This window comes from Dromiciops gliroides, chromosome 1 (genome assembly GCF_019393635.1).
Source record: "Dromiciops gliroides isolate mDroGli1 chromosome 1, mDroGli1.pri, whole genome shotgun sequence".
In the NCBI taxonomy this organism is placed as follows: Eukaryota; Metazoa; Chordata; class Mammalia; order Microbiotheria; family Microbiotheriidae; genus Dromiciops; species Dromiciops gliroides.
Genome location: NC_057861.1, coordinates 368,009,198 through 368,033,144, shown reverse-complemented (window position 1 = coordinate 368,033,144; position 23,947 = coordinate 368,009,198). Strand labels below are relative to the sequence as shown.

Sequence of the window (23,947 nt, the reverse complement as noted above, 5' to 3'; positions counted from 1 at the left end):
TCCAAATTCTCATCCTCCCTCCCTACCTACCTACCCCCATCTTAAGAACTCCAGCAATTTAATATAAGATATACATGTATATCCATGCAAAACATTTCTACGTTAGTCAGGTTGTGAAAGAAAACAGATAAAATCCTTTAGAAAAATGAACTAACAAAAAGTTATGTTTCCATCTGTATCCATATACCCTTATTTCTTTCTCTGTAGATGGATTGCCGTTTTCATAAGTCATTCAGAGTTGGGTTGGATCATTTTATTGCAAAAAATAACTGTCATTCTTGGCAGATAATCTTAAAATATTGCTGTTATTTTGTATTCAGTACATTTCAGTTTGCATCAGCTCATGTAAGTCTCTCCAGGTTTTTCTGTTAGCATCCTGCTCATCATTTTTTGTAGCACAATAATATTCCATCATAATCTAATCACACAATTTATTCAGTCATTCCCCAATAGATGGGCATCTTTCCAATTTTGAATTCAACTTTTTAAAATCTCTTTTTAGACACCAACCTGGTAGTGGTATTATTAGGTCAAAGAGCATGCATCGTGTTTTAACCCTTTGGCCATAGTTCAAAATTGCTGTACAGAGTGTTTGAATCACTTTACAACTTTACCAAGAGGGCATTAATGCTTCATTTTCCCTATATTCTCTACATTTATCATTTTCCTCTGCTGTCTCATTATCCAATCCAGCAGGTATCAGGTAGTACTCAGAATTGTTTTGACCTGAATTTCTCTAATCAATAGTGAGTTAGAGCATTCTTTTTTTCATATGACTATAGGTAGCATTGATTATTTCATCTGAAAACATCATGTCTTTTGATCACCTAGCAATTGTGGAATGTCTCTAATTTTAATAAATTTGACTCAGTTCTCCATGTGTTTGAGAACTGAGGCCTATCAAACAAACTTGCTTCAATTTTTTTTTTCAAAATCACTATTGCTAACTGTATTCCCCTCCATCCTATTCCCTCCCTATTACATTTAGCCTGTTTTCTATCTTCTTTCACCCTATCCCTCCTCAAAAGTGTTTTGCTTCTGACTACCCCCTCCCCCAATTTGCTCTCCCTTCTTTCTCTCCCCCAATTCCCTTCCCCATCTATTTTCCTGCAGGGTATGGTAGATTAATATATCCAATTGAGTGTGTAATGTTATTTCCTCTTTGAACCAATTCTGATAAGAATAAGGCTCACTCACTCTCCTGTATCACACTCTTCTTCCCCTACAATCCATAAGCTTGTCCTTGCTTCTTTTATATGATATACTTTATCCAATAACACCTCTCCCTGTCCCTTGCTCCAAGTATATTCCTCTCACCCCTTAATTTATTTTTTTTCAAAAAAAGGCATCATCCAATTGCCCTCATAATGAGAAAGTTCTTATGAGTTACAAACATCATCTTCTCATGTAGGAATGTAAATAGTTTAACCTTTTAATATCCCTTATGATTTCTTTTTACCTTTATATGCTTCCCTAGGGTCTTGTATTTGAAAGTCAGATTTTCTATTCAGTTCTGCTCTTTTCATCATGAATACCTGAAAGTCCTATCTTTCATTGAATTCCCATTTTCCCCCTAAAGTTATGCTGGTCAGGTGATTCTTATTTATAATCCCAGTTCTTTTGCCCTTTGGAATATCATATTCCAAGCCCTCTGATCCATTAATGTAGAAGCTGCTACATCTTGTGTGGCTCCACTGTGGCTCCACAATACTTGAGCTGTTTCTTTCTGGCTGCTTGCAATATTTTCTCCTTGATCTGGGAGTTCTGGAATTTGGCTCTAATATTCCTGGAAGTTTTCATATTGGGATCTCTTCCAGGAGGCGATGGTTGGATTCTTTCAAATTCTATTTTACCTTTGTTTCTAGAATATCAGGGCAGTTTTCTCTGATGGTTTCTTGGAAGATGATGTATAGGCTCTTTTTTTTGATCATGGTTTTCAGGCAGTGCACTAATTTTTAAATTATCTCTCCTGGATCTATTTTCCAGGTCAGTTATTTTTCCAAAGGAGATATTTTGCATTGCCTTCTAATTTTTCATTCTTTTGGTTTTGCTTCATTGTGTCTTGATTTCTCATAAAGTCATTAGCTTCCATTTGCTCAATCCAAATTTTTAAGGAATCATTTTCTTCAGAGAGCTTTTGTACCTCCTTTTCTTTTTGGTCAATTTGGATTTGCAAGCTGTTGACTTTTTTCCATGATTTTCTTGCATCATTCTCATTTCTTTTTCCATTTTTTCCTCTACCTCTCTTATTTTATTTTCAAAGTCCTTTTGAGTCCTTCTATGGACTGGGGCTAATTCATATTTTTCTTGAAAGCTTTGGATGTAAGAGCTTTGACTTTTTTATCTTCATCTGAGGTTGTATTTTGATATTCCTTGTCACCATAGAATCTTTCTAGGGTCAGTGTTTTTTTCTGTTTGCTCATTTTGCCAGACTATTTCTTGACTTTTAACTCCATCTTAAAGTGGTGCACTGCTTCCAGGGTGGAGGGCACACTGTCTCAAGCTTTAGGCAGTTTGAGCAGCAGTTCTCTGAGATCCTTCTAGGAATTTGTAAGTTCTTAGTTCCTTCAAGGTGGTATAAATCAAAGAGAGGCACGTTCACCACTCCCTCAGCCTGTGCCCTGGCCTGCAAGCAGCCACATGCCTGCTTCTTTACCCTCTAACCCAGAACAGAATCCTTCTGCATTGTGGCTATAAGCTCTGGTGCACCTGTACCCCTCCTCCACCTAGGCAGAAAACCAAGACTGTGACCTGGATCCAAGCATTGGCAAAACAACAGAATCCTGTCTCAGTGCTAGCAAAGAGACCCTTGTAATCTCCCCCGGTCAACAGCTCAACCCCCTCACTGTCCATGGGCTGAGTTCCAGAAGCAGCCATTGCCATAGTTGATTCAGAGACACCCAAGGCCAGGTTCTTTGAAGTGGCCTACCTTGGGCTAGATCTGTGCTGCTGGGACCTGGACAGGGCTACATTTTACTCTCACTCTGGTACAAGAGACCTTTCCTGCTGACCTTCTAAGCTATCCTTGGCTGATTTTACCCTGTCTTTTTATGGGTTCTGCTGCTCCAGGAAATATTTTATGGCATTATTTGAAGGTATTTGGAGGGGTCTTGGGGAGAGCTATGAGAAGTCACTGCCCTTCTTCAGTCTTCTTGACTTTGACCCCCTCCAGTTACTTTTCCAAGAAAGCCCCAATGGGGTCACAAAGAGTCAGATATGACTGAACAACAATAACAAATATACATATATATGTATATATATATATATATATATTTATTCATATAATTTATGGGACTACATATACACACACATATACAAACAGGGGGCAGGAGTTGGGTTACGCATGATATTGATATTAAAATATTATTATGATTTTTATTTTTAATATTCAGAAACCCATGCTTAAGAAATATTAGTCTAGAAGAAGTTGAGCAAAGGTAGGGGAGGAAGCAAGTGTCTTGTAGTTAAAACACCTTTTAAATTATTTACATCTCTAGTATTAGCCTTTGATCCAGGGCACCCAAATATTAAATTCTATACCCCACCTATTTTTATACATGAGGATCAAATACCCCATTTCTTTTAGATAAGGAAACTAGAAGTCCAAGAAGTTCAGTGGCTTGGACAAATAAATATATTTTAATTATCAGAGCCATGATTCTTATGAAGGGAATCATATTCAAAATTCAGGGCTCTTTCTACCGTATCATACTTCTTGTTAATTTCTTGCTCATTTCATGAACCAAGGCAGCCACAAAGATGGGTAGGCCTTAGTCATCCTTTGGTGCCATTTGGCATAAACATTTGAAAGATTTGTATATAGATTTTCATATGTATTGTCAACCTGAAATGTACTGAAAACAATCAGTACAACAAAATTGAGGTCTTCAATCAGGCCAGAGAAGTTGCAGTTTGTAATAGTGCATGACAAGTGTTGGAATACCCATGAAGGGGGTGAGGAAAAGAATTTATATAGGGTACTAAGAGAGAATGACTGGATTACCTTTGGGCGGTGTTAGGTATTTCATAGTTTCACCAGAAAATTTATTTTGTATAAAAAGAAAAAAATTATAAATAAACCTTCGGAATGAGATGATGAGGGAGAATCAGAATGATAATGCGTGGTCAGGCCTACTTAGTTCAATGGCCTGGGAGGTGAATCTAGGTGGTGATCAGTCAGTTTTCAGTCAGTTATGTTTGCCATCATATAGATATTTTATAATATATATATACATATGCATACACACATATGATTAGACATTTAAATCTGTATTAGCAGCCAGATGGAAAAGGGAAGATCTCTAGGGATTTCAGGGCCTTGAGAGAAGTCACACTTCACCCTTTTTAATAATACACAGGTGAAATCTTGTTAAAATGAAAATGAAGTATAATATTGAAAGGAAAAAAAGATATGATAATATAGTGGGATGTACTTTGCATAATGACTGAAGATAAGGGGAAAAGATTCAAGGTTCAAGAAAGCCTGTCTATAAATAATGTGTAATATAATTTTTTTATGAAAGAACAAGTGTAAGAGCCATTAGCCTAGCTCCTCCAGTAGCCTGATCCTTGATTAAAAACAACAACAACAACAACAACAACAACAAACAAACAAAAACTGGGCTATGTAATCAAGGTTCTAGGGTAATAAACCCAGTAGAACATACCTTTAAAATGATCCTCACTAAAAGTTCCTTAAATACAGAAAAGAAAAGTAATGTTTTTTTCTTTCTGTTTTTTAAAAATTTATTTATATTTTTATTTTTCCCAAATTACATGTAAAAACAAATTTTAACAAGCATTTTTAAGATGTTGTTTTCCAAATTCCCTTCCTCCCTCCTTCCCCACCTCCTCTTAATAGCTTAAGCAATTCAATATAAGTTATACATGTATATTCATGAAAAACATATCCACATTAGTCAGGTTGTGAAAAAACAGATAAAAAACTTTAGAAAAAGGAACAAAAATATTATGCTTCAGTCTATATTCAGACACCAACAATTCTTTCTCTGTAGATGGATTGCATTTTTCATTAGTCCTTCAGAGTTGTCTAGGATCATTTTATTGCTGAAAATAACTCAGTCATTCATAGCAGAAAATCATACAATATTGCTAAGGGAAAGTCTTTCCAAGTTTTTCTGATAGCATCCTGATAATCATTTAATTTACAGTAAACTACATTTATATGGTACTTTAAAGAGAGATTTCCATACAATAAACTGATGATCTTCATTATTGCAACAATAATAGATAACATTTATATAGTACCTTAAACCTGACAAAGAATTTTTTTCACAATAGCCCAGCAAAGTATGTACTATATGTTTTGTTGTTGTCATCATCATCATCATCATCATCATCATCCTCTTCATCTTATGTCTCTTAATTGTGCTTCAAATTGTTTTAGTTACTATTGCTTATTGTGTTTCCCTACATTCTATTCACACCCCATGCTATTTACTCTATTTTCTATCATTTTTCACCCTATCCCTCCTCAAAATTGTTTTGCTTCTGACTTCCCCAACCCACAATCTGCCTTCCCTTCTTTCAACCCCTCCCCTCTTATTCCCTTCCCCATCTACTTTCCTACAGGGTAAAATGGATTATTATGCCCAATTGAGTGTGTATGTTATTCCATCTTTGAGCAAATTCTGATGAGAGTAAGGCTCACTCACTACCCAGTACCTCTCCTATCTTCCCCTCCACCCAATAAGCTTTGTTTTTGCTTCTTTTATGTGAGACACTTTACCCTATTCCACTTCTCCCTTTCCCTTCCTACCAGTGCATTCCTCTCACCCCTTAATTTTACTATATTTTTTGGTGAAGCAATTGGGGTTAAGTGACTTGACAAAGTTCACACAGCTGGTAAGTGTCAAGTGTCTGAGGTCAGATTCCAACTCAGGTCCTCTTGAATCCAGGGCATGTGCTTTATCCACTGCGCAACCTAGCTGCCCCCAATTTTAATTTTTAAAAGATATCATTTCTTAATATTCTACTCACACCTGTGCTCCTTATCTAAATATACTCCATCCAGCTGCCCTAATAATGAGAAAGTTCTTGTGAGTTACAAGTATCATCTTCTCATGTAGGGATGTAAACAGTTTAAACTTTTAATAATATCCCTTATGATTTTTCCCCTGTTTACCTTTTTTTTTTTTTTTTTTTTTGGTGAGGCAATTGGGGTTAAGTGACTTGCCCAGAGTCACACAGCTAGTAAGTGTTAAGTGTCTGAGGCCAGATTTGAACTCAGGTCCTCCTGATTCCAGGGCCAGTGTTCTATCCACTGTGCCACTTAGCTGCCCCGGCCATTTACCAATTTACCTTTTTATGTTTTTCTAGGGTCCTGTATTTTAAAGTCAAATTTTCTATTCATCTCAGGTCTTTTCATGAAGAATGCCTGAAAGTCCTCTCTTTCATTGAATACCCATTTTTTAACCTGAAGGATTATACTCATTTTTACTGGGTAGGTGATTCTTGGTTGTAATCCCAGTTCTTTTGTCCTCTGGAATATCATATTCCAAGTCCTCTGATACATTAATGGAGAAGCTGATAGATCTTGGGTTATTTTGAATGGGGCTCCCCCATACTTGAATTGTTTCTTTCTGGCTACATGCAACATTTTCTCCTTGATCTGGGAGTTCTGAAATTTGGCTATAATATTCCTGGAGTTTTTTCTCTTTGGGATCTCTTTGAGGAGGTGATTTGTGGATTTTTTCAAGTTCTATTTTACCTTCTGTTTCTAGAATATCAGTCCAGTTTCCCCTGACAGTTTCTTAAAAGATGATATCTAAGCAATTCTTTTTGATTATGGCTTTCAAGTAGTGTAATAATTTTCAAATTATCTCTCCTGGATCTATTTTCCCAGTCAGTTGTTTTTCCAAGGAGATATTACACATTGCCCTCTATTTTTTCATTCTTTTGCTTTTGCTTCATTGTGTCTTGGTTTCTCATAAAGTCATTAGCTTCCACTTGCTCAATCCTAATTTTGAAGCAGTTATTTTTTTTAGAGACCTTTTTGTTCTCCTTTTCCATTTGGCTTTGCAAGCTGTTGACTTTTTCATTTCATAATTTTCCTGCATCACTCATTTCTCTTTGCATTTTTCTCTAACTCTCTTATGTTATATTCAAAGTTCTTTTTGAGCACTTCCATGACCTGAGACCAATTCATATTTTTTCTTGGAAGCTTTGGATGTAGGAGCTTTGACTTTGCTACCTTCCTCTGAGGGTGTATTTTTATCTTCCTTGTAACCAAAGAAACTTTCTTGGGTCAGCATCTTTTTCTAGCTGCTCTTTTTGCCAGCCTATTTCTTGTCTTTTAACTCCTTCTTAAAATGGGGCACTGCTTCCAGGGAGGACTGTCCCAAACTTCAGGGGGTCCCATGTGGTACTATTTAAGGAGAGGCACATTCAGCTTTTGCCTGGCTTGTACTCTGGTCTTCAATTAACCATAGGCCTGCTTGCTCTCTTACCTGGAAAAGAATCCTATTCCACTGTGTCTGTAAGCTCTGGTCTGCCTGAGCCCCTCTCCAACCTGGGCTACCACTCAACACCACAACCAGGATGCTAGCTCAGGCAAAACAACAGAATACTGCCTCAGCACCATCACTGACCCCTGTAATCTCCCTCTAGCCAACTGCTCAAAGCCCTCATTGTCCATGGGCTGAGTTCCAGAAGCAGCCACAGTAGCAGCCAAGAGGTTCCTCTGGAGTGGCCTGGGGCTGGATATATGCAGCATGGTCTGGAGCTGGATCTGTGTGGTGTCTCCATGGGGCTGTGCTCTAATCTCACCCTGGCACAACAGATTTTACTGCCCACATTCTAAGCTGTCTTTGCCTGGAAAATGATTTCACCCTGTCCTTTTGTGGGTTTTGTTGCTCCTGGAACTATCTTATGGTATTATTTGAAGGAATTTGGAGAGGTTTTGGGAGTGAGCCTCAGGAAGTAACTGCCTTTCCTCTGCCATGTTAGCTCTGTCCCTGTGATATTGTAATGTTATTTTTAAAAGCACACTTACTATGTACTAAATTACTTGATGGTATATCCTTTTAATTCCTTTATCCTTAGCCCATTGTACAATTCCTTCCAACATTTTGTTGTTTATTTTGGTTCAGACATAGATTTCTTTGTTGTTGGCAAATCCCAGTGTAGGAATTTCCTCCAAAAATAAAGAGATGCAACTTGACTATAACTTACTTGCTTAGAGAATTCCTAGGGGAATTAAGAGGTTAAGTGATTGTTAGTGACCATACAGGCTGGACTTGAAAGTCTCTTCTAACTCTGAGATTATGTAACCAAACAAGTTAATATTAATAAAAGTATTCTAGGACAAATGATTTCCAGGCCTATTTGTTGGAAAAGAGATGCAGATAGAAAATTTGATTAAAAAAAGAAAACAAATTAGAGGCAAATCTTTTTCTTTTTTCTAGAAATGATTCTATTTTAAAATTTTATTTGCATATGTTTTATCTTATATCTTGTAAATTACGAAAGCGATAGAAGAGGAAAAGCTTTGAATTTGGAGTCAGAAGTTCTTATTCTGAAACCCAGGTGTGTCACTACTAAGCATGACCTGAATGACCTTGGACAAGTCCATTCCCTTCTCTGTGGCTGAGTTTCTTGATCTATAAAATGAGGGATTCATACTGGATGATGGCTTACGTCTTTTTCACTTCTAAATCTATGTTACTACATTATGAAGAAATAAGGACTTTTGCTGATGCATTTGAATTACTTAAGAATAACTACCAGACCATAAAAAGAAGTCCTGAGATGAACTCCAAAGCTGACTTATTGGAAAAGCTTCTTAAAGAAAAATTTAAGGAGCTTAAAAATTTTAATCTTTAAAAATGGGTGCTTGAAAATTGACAATAGCTCTAAAACCCCTGTTAGAGCTGCCCAGCAAATTGGAACTAACTTGCTTTATTTTCAATGCCATAGGAGATAAAACTCATGGACAGGAACTAAAATTGAAACAGGAAGGGCTGAGTTTGTAAGGCAGGCTTAAGCTTTTTAACAAGAGCTATCAGGTTACAAAATTGGCAGACTGAGTAAGGAGCTAAAGCAGGTAATTTAATATCTGAACTTGTGATTTTATTTCTCTCCTGCTTTTAATAGCAAAGAATATCAGAAGTGGACATTAGTTTAATATTGATTTACTATGCAGTTTGATTCATCTGACAAATATTTATATGGATCTCCTATTACTTTGCAGAACACAGTGTTAGGTTCTAAGGGATTGAATAACGAATGAGATTTGGTTCCCATCACCCAATGAGTTTACAATCTTACAAGATAACAATGACTCACATTTCTTAGGAACTTTATGGTTGACAAAGCCTTTTTACATAATTTTTTGTTGTTGTTTATTAAGGAAAAGTCCCTGGGACTTGTTTGGTTTCCAACTAAGCAATGCAAGGGTTCAACAAAAGGTTAATCAAAATTCTGCAGCATGCCCTACTCATAGTAAATGCTAAATTACCACAGTATCTATTATTAGTAGATTTTTTTTTATCATATCAGTGAAAAGACCCCAGCATTTTAAATTTCCTACTCTGTGCAAATGATTGTATTATTCACTAAGAAAAAAACATGTTTAGATTTGAACAGTTTCTAATAGTACCTTATTTTATCATTTCTTGGAAAGTGATTTGTTCAATAAAATTTATTCATTAAAAACTGAGATTGGGGCAGCTAGGTGGCACAGTGGATAAAGCACCAGCTCTGGATTCAGAAGGACCTGAATTCAAATCCGGCCTCAGACACTTGAAACTTACTAGCGGTGTGACCCTTGGCAAGTAACTTAACCCTCATTGTACCAACCCCCCGAAAATTTAAAACTGAGATGATAGAATTAAGAATAAAAACAAACAAAAGGGAATGTTATTCCTTTTTTAATTTTTTGGTGGGGCAAATATTTGGTGAGGCTAATATTTTAATAAATCTGTACCCCCAAAACATCACTTCCAAAAGGGAATTCTAAACCTAATAAGGTAACAAGGTCAAGTCTACTTAGATAAGTGCTAAGTGTGAAGTCCTATTCTTCATTGGCCTGATAGAGATGATATGACTAAATACTTCACATGAAAAAAGAAATACCTGAAGCTTACATTATCTATATTTTGAAAGCATATTTGTTAAGGTATCATCTATTCAAATTTTATTCTCAATATCTTATGGGACAGTAATGTTTAGATTATTGTGGGCTACACTTTTGTTTAGATGGATTCTTCAGTTCTAGTGCAATTAATTTTCTGAATTTTAAAGGATATTTTAAAGTTTTTATTTGTGGTGCAGTAATTTATGATCTTTTAGTTTGTAAAAGATCATAATTGTGTTCATATAAGTCTGGCTTAATTTGTGTGTATTTCTAATGTTAACCTGAATTTTAATGAAAACAGTAAATACAACAAAAATGGAGGTGTTTAGTTGGGGCAAGTGAATTGCAGCTCAGGGTGCTATACAGCACATACTGGAGTATCCAAGGAGGAGGTTGGGAAGAGGGTTTATATAGGGTACTAAGGCAGAGAAAATGATCACATTTCAGATGATATGGGGTTAGGCATCTCACAATTTTATAAGATAAGTTGTTTTATATAATAAACAAAAGACCATAAGGAAAGGTTGGTAATCTCTGGAGGGGACAGTTTGGGATATCTACAAAATAATTACAGGCTAGAATTCACAAAGTCTGGTCAAACTCCAGACAATTCCTTGGACTGGGAATGGGAGCCTGGGCAGCTTCAATCAGTTCTTAGTGAATAGAGTTTTTCATTAGGTATCTGGTAGTTTTTTTTTTCAAACAATGATGATAGTTTCCCCCACTTCACTGAATAATCCACATCACTCAAAAAGTCCATATCAATTTACGTAACTTTGTCTCATTGGTCTTATTTTAAATTAATATCTCATACCTTTTCATTTCTATGATGAAATCTGGCTGACTCAGCTATTTTTGGACTTATTTATAAAACTTTCATTTGAAGAAGTCATCTTGATGTCATCCATATAGTGCATTTTGATTATCTTGGGGATTATTTTATCCATTTCATATTTTGTGTCTGAAGACCTTAGCTTACAATGCACAACTTTAATGATATATACCTCTAGACAATATTTACTATTGCTTAGTGAAATAAGGTTTGTTCCAAATGTATTTTTGTAAAATATTAACCCATCTGTCATGTGCTTTGAAGTCCTTCTTTCTAATGAGGGAATCTTAATCTTTCAATACATGCCATGAGGTAATGAGCCTGCTTTCTGGTGACATTTTTATTTATTTGAAGATATTCCAGATCTCTTGTCATCAATTTTACTAGGTTAAAAATTTACAGTAAAATTGGTAACATTCAGTTGTTAATTGCTCAAAATTTGTGTTAAGCTTTATCTTCAGGATGCCAGCTAGTCTGCTAACATATTGTTAAGGGTTAAAATTCTAGCTAAACTGTCTAAAATATTTAATGAGTGGTCGCCAATCAATTACAAGCTTTAGCAAGAGTTAGACTTTTAAGCATTTATTAAGGAGAATAAGAATTTGGTAAAGAGAGAGAGAAAGGCCTAGATTCCTATCTATTAAAGGGAGAGCACATTTCTAGCTCCCTTCTCCGCCAGCGTCCTCAGGAAAGAAGCCCGAGACTCCGCGCCAGTCTCTTCCTTCCTCCTCCCACTAGTCCGCGTCACTTCCTGATACCAAAGACAAGACTCCTGGTCTTGCCCTCAAAGACCTTCGCTTCATGGGCAGAACTCTTCTACAGTTAGTATCCAGCAGGTGGCGTTATTCCAATCATTACAGTCCCCCCTGTTGTTCCTCAAGAAACAAAATGTTTCCTTGACGGAACAGTAAAAAGAATATAATAACTATCGATAACTAATAATATGTGAACAACAATATAGAAAAGGAAGAGAGGAAAGTTTTGTCCAGAGGGGCGATTTTTTTTTGTCCTCATGAACTGACACTTTGACATTAGTCTTGCAAAGGGAGGGCCTCTGCAGAGAATACATATTACAGATGGTGTATATTATAACAGAAAGAGAAAAAAAAAACAAAAACAACAAATCAAAACTGTTCATTTAAAGTCTCTGAAAGTCTTTTCTTAGATGTCCTCTAGGTGTAGTCGTGGAATGGAAGTCTTTTCAGGGGTTGATGTATGGATACTGGTAATCAGCCAGGAAATTTCCTACAAAATTGAGCTTAACACAACTTTAAAATAGCTTTGTCAATAATCAAATCAAACAATGAAAGTTCTCAAAAAGATCCAAGCTTTAATAAATCCTTAAAAGCCTAAACTCTTGGTGAATTTATCAGTGATTTTATCCAGGTTCCCCCAAACTGGGGGAACAGATTAGAACCCACATTTAGATTTTTAAACAACACAAGACCAAGATATCCTCCTGGCTTTTTCCCAGATATAGTGCATTCTCTCTGAGTAATTTGTGGAATTCTCTTGAGTGGTAGATTACTAACTTAATGATCCATCAGACAACTATACCTGAATTCAAAACTCAAAACAATACCAGTTGCATTCCCAAAATATTTTATATTAAATAGCAAATTTCTATTCTCATAGAGTTGCAACGAGGAAAAAAAGTGTACCAGGAGACGTACACATTGAAGAGGTTTCATATAATATCTTTTACTCCCTCCCCCGCTTCTTCTAGAGTTAAAGCTTATCCTGGTATAAAGAATAATCATTATAAAATACTTCTATATAATAAGCAAACTTATTAATTCTCAGTAAGACTTTAAACACTTTTAAACATTCCTTGTTTAGGAATTTCATAATTAATATATCCTATGACAAAAATAGGTAGGAATCTCATATAATTTAGTTATTTCTAATTTTAACACAAACACACAAATTTAAAAGTTACTTTAAAATTGACAAGTACTATAGTTTGGAAGACTTCATAAATATCCAACTAGATGTTCCAATCAAACTCAATTACTTTCTGTTTCTTTCTGGATTCATGTATTTAATCCTGGATTTAATTGCAAGCAGGTACTTAAAGTGACAGCATGGTTCTTTTTTTTCCTTCACAAATTTATTCTCAAATTCTCCCTTTCACACTGTCAGTGCAAACAGAGAACAACTTTCTTTCTACTTGCTTTTACCAATCATATAAAATTATCTGACTTATTTTGTCTTACCTATCCCTCCCCCCCATACCACTGCAGTCAGCATCAAAGAGGAAAAGAGGAAGAGAAAGAGAGAGAAAAAGACTCTGTTTCCCTTTTAAAAAAAGTCCATGTAACTCCAAACTAGGGTTAAAAGTATGTTAGTATTTCAGAATACAAGCTTCCTAACCCATTCATTCCCCACCTTGTCCCCCCCCCTTTTTTTTTTAATAACAGCATTCTACCTTAAACAAAATGAATTAATTACCAATCAGGTATTCTTGGTTTAGTTGCATGTGCTTTAGCTCTATACTATAAGGTATTAATTGTGATTTGGGGTTTCCATGACCCTATCTTTGCTTCATTATGGTCATACTGAAAAGATGTAACCTTGAAAAAGCGCCACCTACGAGTTCCCCCATGCCTACATGGGTCTGGCCAAATTGTGGTGGGGAAAGCCCAGGGATATGTTGAACCAACTGGAGACTCAGCATGGCTAAGAACCTCCTGTTGGAGGAGGCAGGAAGGAAGGGAGAGAGACAGGAAGAGAGAGAAGAAGAGAGGAGCGGGTGTGGTGGACCTCGTCCTGAGCTGGGGAACACTGCACAGCTGATTCTTCTTGGAACTGCAGATTCCAGGTGGGGGTGAGTTTGTGTTGTTGAAGCAAGGCTGGCTCTTTGGGCAAGCTGGGCTGGAGGCAGGTTTGGGGTCTGAGTCAGTTTTTGTTCAAGCCAGGCATGTTTGGGGTTCCTGGGGCCTTTTTGCCCTAGAGATTTAAATTCCAATCATCTGGGAAGTGGGTCATATCTTTCCCTTTCTCTATCCCCTTTGTCATTGTTCCTGGCTCTATTAACCTCACCTGTGTTGTAGATTTGTTCCCATTTATAAAACCTGATTTGTTTGTGGAAAAGAGGCTGTTAATTTCCTTTCTTATCAGTCTGAGAGAAATAACTAAAAAAAGGCAATTTGGATAGGAGGAAAATTTGGAACCTAGAGGTCTCTCATTATTTTCTGAACCCCAATATTAGGCAAGCCACCCAACTTAACTCTCCCCATACTAAATTGGCCCATACAATACTTTTTACAGGACAAGTTGGGTTTAAAATGTACCATGTATTTTTCCCTTTTACAGCAACCCTTGCAAGCAGAGAAACTCAAGACATCTAAGGCTAGTGAGTGCCTAGCGAGAGAACTTGTATTCCAATGGCTATTCAAATTCTGTGTAGTTCACAATGTAAAGACATCCTGCAGTCAGAATCTGCCCTTTCCTCACCTTCCCAGTCTGCCCACGGATTGGGAAAATAAAGGGATCTTAGAATTAAAAACAAAACTACCCAAAACAACAATACAAGAAATACCCCAAAACTTTCTGTTTAGACACACAAGACAATGTTTGACAGACACAAATATGTACAAGACATATATAGACACACAACAAACAACTGGAGATATTGAAAGTTACTTCTTCCTGTCTACATTACTACATAGCAGCCCACTCTGAGTGGAGTAGGGGCTGATCAGGAGCACTGTTTACATTAATTCTCCTCTCTCTGCAAACAATGGCTATTTGGGTGTTACAATAGAAATCATTTGTTACTTTTCACTTAGATGATTTTTTTTCCCATTCTTTAAGGATACAAACAATCGTGGGGGGTTCACACAGAGTGCTTTCTTCTTGTCCCTTCTCTTGGTGGGTTTGGCTAGACTGTGCCCAAGAGATGTCCTATACCTCTGTACATAGTGGGTGCTAACAAAACCACAAGAGCATTTCTCAGTTAGGATGTCTCCCAACTCTAGAGAAATGAGAACCAGAAGTAACCTGACTATTCCAAACCTCAGACCTGTGGGGGCACACCCAAGCAACTGAAGCTGCTGGCAGAGGAGAACATACAGGGCAGATGCCACCAGGGGAATCTGGGAGTCTAAATGAGCAGCCTGCTTTTTTACCCAACTACTTTCTTAGTTTTTGCACCAAAGTGTTGGGGGATTTGTAAGTCACCCAAAAGAATTGGAGGATCATCATGAATATTGTGAAATAAAAAGAGATTTATTAGGAGAGAAGAATATATGGCCAGGGACAGAATCACAATGAAGACTTAACTGCTTGAGTAAGAGAAGACCTGGTCTTTTGTATATTTAGCAAATAAAAGCTGTATGCAAAGCAATTGGGAGGGGCAAAACTACTAGAAGGACTACTAGAAGGGAAACAACTGGAAAGAAGTGCCTGAGTATAAATAACACCCATCCAAATCAATAATTCCTCTTTGTTCCTTGCGACCAGGGTCCTTGTGGTTGGCCATACCACATTCCTGAGTTGGGAAGCAGAGTTGCTTTTCCTTGGAAAAGTCTCTAAGGAATTTCGTTCCTGTGTGACTTCAAACTAATTCCATTTTACCTACTGAGTTAAAGCTCAAAGCATTCAGTCTTTTTTTTTTTAGTGAGGCAATTGGGGTTAAGTGACTTGCCCAGGGTCACACAGCTAGTAAGTGTTAGTGTCTGAGGCCGGATTTGAACTCAGGTATTCTCTGACTCCAGGGCCGGTGCTCTATCCACTGTGCCACCTAGCTGCCCCAGCATTCAGTCTTATCAGTGTCAATTTATACCCATATCCTCTAATGTATACTCCTTCTATCTGCCCAGAGATACAGTTCTTAAGAGTTACATGTAGGGATTTAAACAGTTTAAGCCTCTTGAATAACATATTTTTGTTTTATTTTTTTTTTCTGTTTACCTTTTTATGCTTCTTTTGAGCCTTTCATTTGAAGATTGAATGCGCTGTTCAGTTCTTGTCTTTTCCTCAGGAAAGCTTGAAAGTCCTCTATTTCATTGAATATCCATCTTTTCCCCTGAAAGATAATGATCAGTTTTGCTAGGTAGTTGATTCTTGGTTGCAATTCAAGCTCCTTTGCCTTCTGGAATATAATATTCTAAGACCTCTGATCCTTTAATGTTGAAGCTGTCAGGTCCTGTGTAATCCTGACTCTGTGGCTTCATATTTAAATTATTTTTTTCTGGCTGCTTGCAGTATTTTCTCCTTCACCTGATAATTCTGGAATTTGGTTACAACAAATCCTTGGAGTTTTCCTTTTTGTGTCTCTTTCAGGAGGTGATTGGTGGATTCTTTCTTTGACTATTTTGTCCTCTGATTCTACAAAATCAGACCAGTTCTTGATAATTCCCTGGAATATGATGTCTAGACTCTTTTTCTGATCATGACTTTCAGGTAGTCCAATAATTCTCAAATTATCTCTCCTGGGTCCATTTTCCACATAAGTTGTCTTCCTGATGAGGTATTTTATATTTTTTTTATTCTGTTTGACTGATTCCTGGTGTCTCAGAGAGTTATTACCTCCCACCTGCCCAATTCTAATTTTTAAGGCATTATTTTCTTCAGTAAGCTTCTGCACCTTGTTTTCCATTTGGCCAATTTTACTTTTTAAGGAGGTGTTTACTTCAGTGAATTCTTTCCCCACTTGGCCATTTGTATTTTTTAAGGAATTGCTTTCTTTAGTCAATTTTTGTACTTCCTTTTCCAAACTGTTGACATTTCTTTTCATAATTTTCTTGCATAACTTTCATTATCTAATTTCCCTTCCCCATTTTTTCTTCTAACTTTATTCTTTGATTTTTAAAATTCTTTTTGAGATCTTCCAAGAAGATTTTTGGTCTTGAGAACAATTCTTTCTTACCCTCTGAGGCTTCACTTGCAAGGCATTTTGACAGTATTGTACTCAACTGAGTTTCTGTTTTGGTGTTCCCTGTGCCATAGAAGCTCTCTATGTTAAGGGTTCTTTTCTGTTTCTTACTCATATTTTAGCCTACTTTATGACTTTAAAAATTGAGGTCTGCTCCCAGGGCAAACAGGGGCTACTTTTGTAAGCTTCTTGTGCTGTAGGCCAGAGGTCTGATTTCTGACTTTCTGCTCTGAGGCCTCTGTGGCTTGGGGATTCCTCATTGCTCTGAGCTTGCTCTCTTTACCGGGATGGCTTAGCCTAGTTGTACCTGTCCTGTTGGTGGTTCTCTAGCTGGCAGTTCACACTTTCATCTTGGGCTGGGTGTGTGTGTGTGTGTGTGTCTCACAATTGGCCTGCTATACCACAAGCCTGCTGAGCCAGGACAAAGGGACCTCAGCTGCTTATCTGTGCTGTGGCAAAGAGCCTCCCTCTGATTTGCATAGACACACTCTGAGCTGTGTTGTGCTTCCCTTTTGCCTGAAGTCTTCACAATTATCTCAAAATGAAAGATTGTTTCTCTCTATTTTTGTAGGTTCTGTAGCTCCAGAATCTGCTTAGAGGCTTGATTTAACATTGTTTCCAAGGAAAACTCAGGAGAACTCATGCAAATTCCTGGCTTCTCTCCACTATTTGGTTCCACCTCTAGGTATTGTTATTATCACCATATTATAGTTGAGGAAACATAGTGATACAAAAGCTAAATGACTTGCCCAGGGCTATACACCTAGTAAGGGTCTGAGGTTAGATTTGAACTCAGGTCTTGCTCAATCCAGGCCTAGCACTCTCACCCTTGTGCCACCTGATGATATCTGATGATCTCAGTTTCTTTCAACTTGAAATGATCTCATTATATGATATATGAAAGTTATCTTGGCCCTATACTAGGTAGAGAAATTTAGTATTTCATCAAATCTAAATTGCTTTATTTTATCCACAGTTAGATGAAGAGTTAGAAATGTCCAGCACATGGTAAGGACTGAAAAGGAACCTATTTCATTATCTAATTCTTTAAAAGTATATAACAGAAGGGATACATAGATCTTCAGTGTCAAAGAGAATAGTTATTTTAATATAATTCACAAAAAGTGACCATCACAAATATTTGCCATAATAATTAGAGCAAGTTTGGGAAAAAAAATTATGGTGTTTTGCCCAAAGTCAAAGAGTTTATAGAAGGTTCGGAATTGAATAGAATGATTTAACAACAAAAACTTATTTTTTCTTAGAATTGGGAAAGGGTGAGTGAAGGGAACAAGCATTTATTAAGTGCCTACTTTGTGATATGCACTGTAATAGATTCATTGTAAATATTATGACATTTGATGATTACTGTAACACTCATAGCTTAGTGATATTATATCATTTTCATTTGAGGAAGCTGAAGGTAGACAGAGGTTAAATAATATGTCCAGGGTCAAACAGGTACTAAGTGGTAGAAGCTGGATTTGAACTCTAATCTTTCTGATTCAGGCCCAGCATTCTATATAATGAACCAGGTAGCTGACACGTGATTGGAAAATTTATTAGATATGTATTAGGAAGCTTACAGATGATGACCATGGAACATGATACCACTGATTATTAATCCAACTATTAGATATAATTGTCAGTGAACAAAAGAGCCAAGAAGCATTGAGTGTTCTAAATTCCATTGTGGCTCCTTATACTTTCATCTTAATGTCCCTGCTTTCATTGAGAATTTTCTCCAGTAAGTTAATGTGTCTAATTCAAAATCATATCTCTTCAAAGATACTTAATTGATTGTTTTCTTTTTAAAGTTCCTTTGGAGGCCAGTGGGAGTTGGATAAATGGCTGATCACTACATAATCAATTAGATTACTTGTGAGGCATTCTGAATCAGTCAATTTCAGTGCTTAAAATAGTTCTCCTGATATCATGACTTTTTTTTTTTTTATGGGGTCAAATTGATACAGCTAAAAGTTTTGAATACTAGTATGAAGGTGGGTTTCATGGAAATATTAGCTAAATGAGTAGCAAAGAGGAATTTTTACAATCAACAAATAACTATAAAGTAAAAAATGGTAATTTCAACATTAGTTCATCAGCAGGTATATATTAATCACGTATATGTTCAGCACTGTGCTAGGTGTTTATAAGGTGAATTAGAACTATAAAACATGCTCCTTGTCCACCAAGGAAATTACTATTTAGTTTAATGTGATTCAATTCAATTTAATTCAGCAAATATTTGTTAAATGCCTATGGTGTAATGAGCAGAGCTCTATGATAGATGTTGGGTGAGGTATACTTTTTAGATAAGACTTAATTCCTGCCATTATGTTTCAAGGGTGGAGGAGTCACTGTCTCAAGCTTCAGACTGTTTATGCAGCTGTTTTCAGAAATACTTTTAGGGATCTGTAAGTTTCAGTTCTTCAAGGTAGTATGATCTAACAAGAGGTGTATTTTCTACTCTCCTGGCCTGTGCTCTGGTCTATGAACAACCACAAACCCTCTTTTCAACCGTGGAGCTGTGAGGAGTGTCCATGCTCCATTTGAGCCACAAACTCCGTTGTGTCAGTGCTTCTTCTGGCCCTGGGACTCCACCCCCAGGACTGTCATCTGGATCCAATATTGGCAAAGAAACATAATCCTTCCCCCCAGTGCCAGCAAAATGACCCCTCGTATCTCCTTCTGACCAGTTATTCAACCCCCTTACCTCTGTAGGCTCAGAGTTCAAGAAGCAGTTGCTGCTACTACAGATTCAGTGGCTATCAAGGCTCTCTCCTGGATTGTTGGGGTGGGATCTGTGCTGGCATAGCTTGCTATATACTGCGCTCCATTTTCCCCCCCCCAAGGTAGGACATTTTTTTCCTGTAGACCTTCTAAATCGTCTTGGTTTAAAAATTATTTCACCTTGTCTTTTTGTGGGTTCTGTGCTCAGGAATTGTCTTATGGTATTATTTAAAGGTATTGGAATGGTTTTTGGGTGGGCTCAGGTGAATCATTGCCTTTCCTCTGCCATCTTGTCTCCACATCTGATCCTGCTATTATGAAGCATTAATGCTTATGTGATGATTGGACATTGTATAAGGAGCTAAATAGCTTCACTTCATCTGAACAGGCAAGCACACTGGAAGCCTTGTTGGATACAATGGCAGTAGCAGCTTTGTATTAGGTTTCTGAAATGGAATGAGAATAAAGTGGCCAAAGAATTCCAAAACAATGTCTTGAAGAATTAAGCCTTCAGAGGATTATGCTTTCAGTTTGACTATAAATCAGCAAATTTTTCAGACACTCTCCTGGTGACTGGTTTGCAAGCTTTGATAGGATTCCCCATGGATCCCCCAGAGTATTTTAGTAAGAATGATGAACAGAGTGCCAAATTAGATTCAGAATGATTATATGACAATTCACATTCTTTGTATTCTTGAAAATGTACGATTAAACTTCAGAGCCCAAACTATAAAATACTAAAAAGAAGAGTATAACTCAACTTCAAGGTTAAAAATTGCAAAAAAGATATACCTGAAGAGATTATATTAATTTATAGATTGCTTCCAGGTACTTTTGGAGAAATAATTCAGCACCAGAATTTTTTTTTTTTTTTGCAATGAGGGTTAAGTGACTTGCGCAGGGTCACACAGCTAGTAAATGTCAAGTGTCTGAGGCTGGATTTGAACTCAAGTCCTCCTGAATCCAAGGCTGGTACTTTTATCCACTGTGCCACCTAGATGCCCCTGCAACAGTACTTTTTGGATCAGTTACACAAACTCTCTATTTCATTAGTTTATACGTTAAGTCCTAAATTCACAAGGCAAATACTGAATGCCTTAGTGGTTCTCAAGCAAACTTGAGATTTTCCTTTTGTTATAGTACTCTTTATACATTCAGTAAGATTTGTCTCTTATTTAATAGGGTAGAGCTAGGAAAAGTCTTAGAGGATTTCATACACTTTGTTTACACCGATAATTTCTTTTTTTTTTTTTTCACACAAGCCCTGAAATAGAATATTTACACATATTTTTTCAATATGCATCCTGGAGCATACTTCAGGAAGAAAAAAAAAGATTCTTTCAAAGATTATCTTTTATGTAGTAGAGGAAAGATGTGTTTAACAAGTCAAAATATTCTCCCCCATGCAGGTTTCTCAGTTGATTGTCCCATTTGGGAAACTCAATTACCTGACATCAAATGTTCTACTCTTTTTTTTTTTAAAGGAGGCTTGAGAATACAATAAGGACTTGATTTAAGTATTTTCTTTCTTAGACCCTGTTGAATCTTCTCCATTCATGAATCCTCATTGGACATACCTGGTTAATTATATGGCAAAATTATTTAGTCCAGAAATTAGAAGATCAGGAATCAGAATTAAATAAATTAATTACCTAGATTTAAAACTATTTGTTATTTATCATTTATTTATTATTAAATAGATTTAAAATTAAATAGATTAATAGATTAATTCTAGCCCAGCTAACTCAGCTTTATTTAACAATGGTCTTGAAGTATCCCTTCTATAAAGGTTCAAAACTCTTTTCACAGTACAAAGTGAAATCATTTCTCATTCCACCATTTCTCTTGGAGACCCCCTGCCCCCAATGTATCTTCAACTTTATAAAACTAATCAAATTGGACTAATTGACATTTTACGTGCAAGAAGATATTTTCATTTGAATCTTGACATACTATTGTAACATGGTAGATATTGTGATTAAACTAGAAAAGGATTTCTATTACCATTTACAAGTGATGAATATGCATATAAATTATTAGCAATTTGCATTGTTCCAAAAAGGTCTTGTTTGAATAGCCACAGCTCACTGGGAAAATAAACTATTAAAGATACCTACAATTACTTTGTTATGGAATTATTCAGATTATGTCACAAAGTTGAGTTTCTCTAGTCAAAGTGCAAACTTTTGAAAAGAAAATTTGCTCACAACAGTTTATTTCATTGATAACAATATTGAAATATTGACTTCATATTTGAAGTACCACAACTTTTGTATCTTTGTGGTAGCCAAAATGAATGACAAAGGAGTGAATTTTTCTAAGCCAAATTATTAAAATTTATATTTAAAGCCATTTCACTAGTTCTTAAGGTTTCATGACTTCTTTTTTGCTACCATGTGGCTTAAAAATTGAGAACATCATTTGTAATGTAGCATTGGAATCATGGCTGTTCATTTATAAAAAATACTACATTTTCTTGATTTTGAAAACAAACTAAAGAAGAATAATAGGAGGGAAAGTTTACTATAATACCTTTGCTGGACTCACTTAGTATTCAAACTAATTGTCATGAAAATTTCTAAGTCCAATGAAGAAATGAAACAACGAAGTCTCCAAGCCATCGAAAAATAGGTTTATTGAGAGAGGGTACCTGTCTCACAATAAAGCTGGTCTCAGTTCTAGGACCCAAAGATCCCAAGTAGTGTCACTCGGCTGCTTTAATACCCCTATAGGGCTGTAAAGTATTTATACTCTAGTATTTTTAGTTCAACTCCTCCCATTGTTTCCCCATAGCATAATGCAAATGGTACAGAAATGAAACATTTTAACATGGTCATCATGCCCAAGCCATGGACATGGTCTTTAGTGATGGTAGCAAGGTCAAACAAATACCTGACAGTCAGCCAATTCAGGTTTCTGCTCAGAGCTTTTTGCAGAAGTCTAATGCATATCATATCAAATGCTGATTGGTTAATTTAGCTTAGGAGATACTATTTTAGTACGCTGGTTCCACAATAGAAAGATGATGGTCAAGAAACAAGTTTATTGTAAAGTTTCTACAGAAGAACATATTACTGCATTTGCTTAAGCTGCTAAAGAATATTTAGAGTACATTGAGAACAAATTCCATAATATCTTAACTCAAGAGACTAGAGAAAACTTAAACTTGAGTAAATCACCATTTGTATCCTATTGTACTGATTAATATCCCATATCTAAGGGTTGGGGAAAATCTCACTCACAAATAGGTAATGATAGTAGAAGGTAACTGACTACTCTTTTTTTTTTAATTCTGGGATAATTGTATGGGTTGAGGTATCATTAGTATTACTACTCACATCTGCTCTCTAGTGTATTGCACATTTATTATCAATTAGCCAGCCAAAGATAATTAGCTTTTAAAATGGGCACTTACCAATACAGTGTGGTATAAAATTATGAGAAAATCGCTTAAATTTAGAGAGCTGACATGATAAATCATGGGTTCTGGTTATTGAAAATCTTTTTCTCCCTTTGTTGACAGCTGATAAAGTTTCCCTCAAGACTAGCTTTCTGCTGGACTCAAATTTGGTGCCAACAGAGACTAACAAAGCTACTTTTCTCTAGCCTTTGTTCCATATTACCTCTCAGGAAGATGTATTGTTTGTCATTTTTCTAGTATGTTGACATGGGAAATGTAGGAAAGTGACATTAATTCTGAATTTGCTTCCTCCATTGCTCCCCCTCCACATGCTCTGCACTCTGTTACAGGTAAGAGTCTTTATAATTTGATTGTCTTAATCTTCAACTCTTTTCTCTTACATAAATCAAGAGGTGTGTCTAATTCCCCTGGGACTTCCATTTCCTTTGTGATAGCATATGATTTTATCAAATGACTCAATGGAAGTCCCCTAACTTCAGACTGATCAAGGATTGTACCCTGCTTATATTTATTTAACATAAGTATCTAGGACTTGTTTGCAACTATTTTGTAACTGTCATTCCATAGAGGCCTACTCCTTGCATTAAATATGTTAATTAAAGTGGGGGGTGTTGTGTACCATCTCCCCTGGTAAATTATGATTGTACCTTTCCCCAGATCACACTAACTTGGAAGCACTGAATATTTGCAGACCTCCAGAACTAGCTAAGAAAAAATCAGAGTTCAATTATAATATAAGGTCCAAAGTCTAGAAATGGTTTGGAAATGAGCAAATAACCTAAAAAAGCACTTAACCAGAAAAAGTTACTAGGACATCAAAGAAGATTAAGGTATGTACTGTTTAAAATATAAATATGGGTTCTAATCTGCCCCCGTTCCCAGTTTCTTGGGGGGAGCTGGATAAAATCTTAATGATTTTATCATTAATCAGCAAGAGTTTAGGCTTTTAAGAATTTATTAAAATATATATTATAAGTTAGTGAAGAG

General features: G+C 36.3%; 1 pseudogene; it reads left to right on the top strand.

The window, feature by feature from the left end:
• Window positions 1-21,638, top strand: part of LOC122749312 — a 79,493-nt pseudogene extending 57,855 nt beyond the window's left edge.
• The last annotated feature ends 2,309 nt before the right edge of the window (window positions 21,639-23,947 follow it).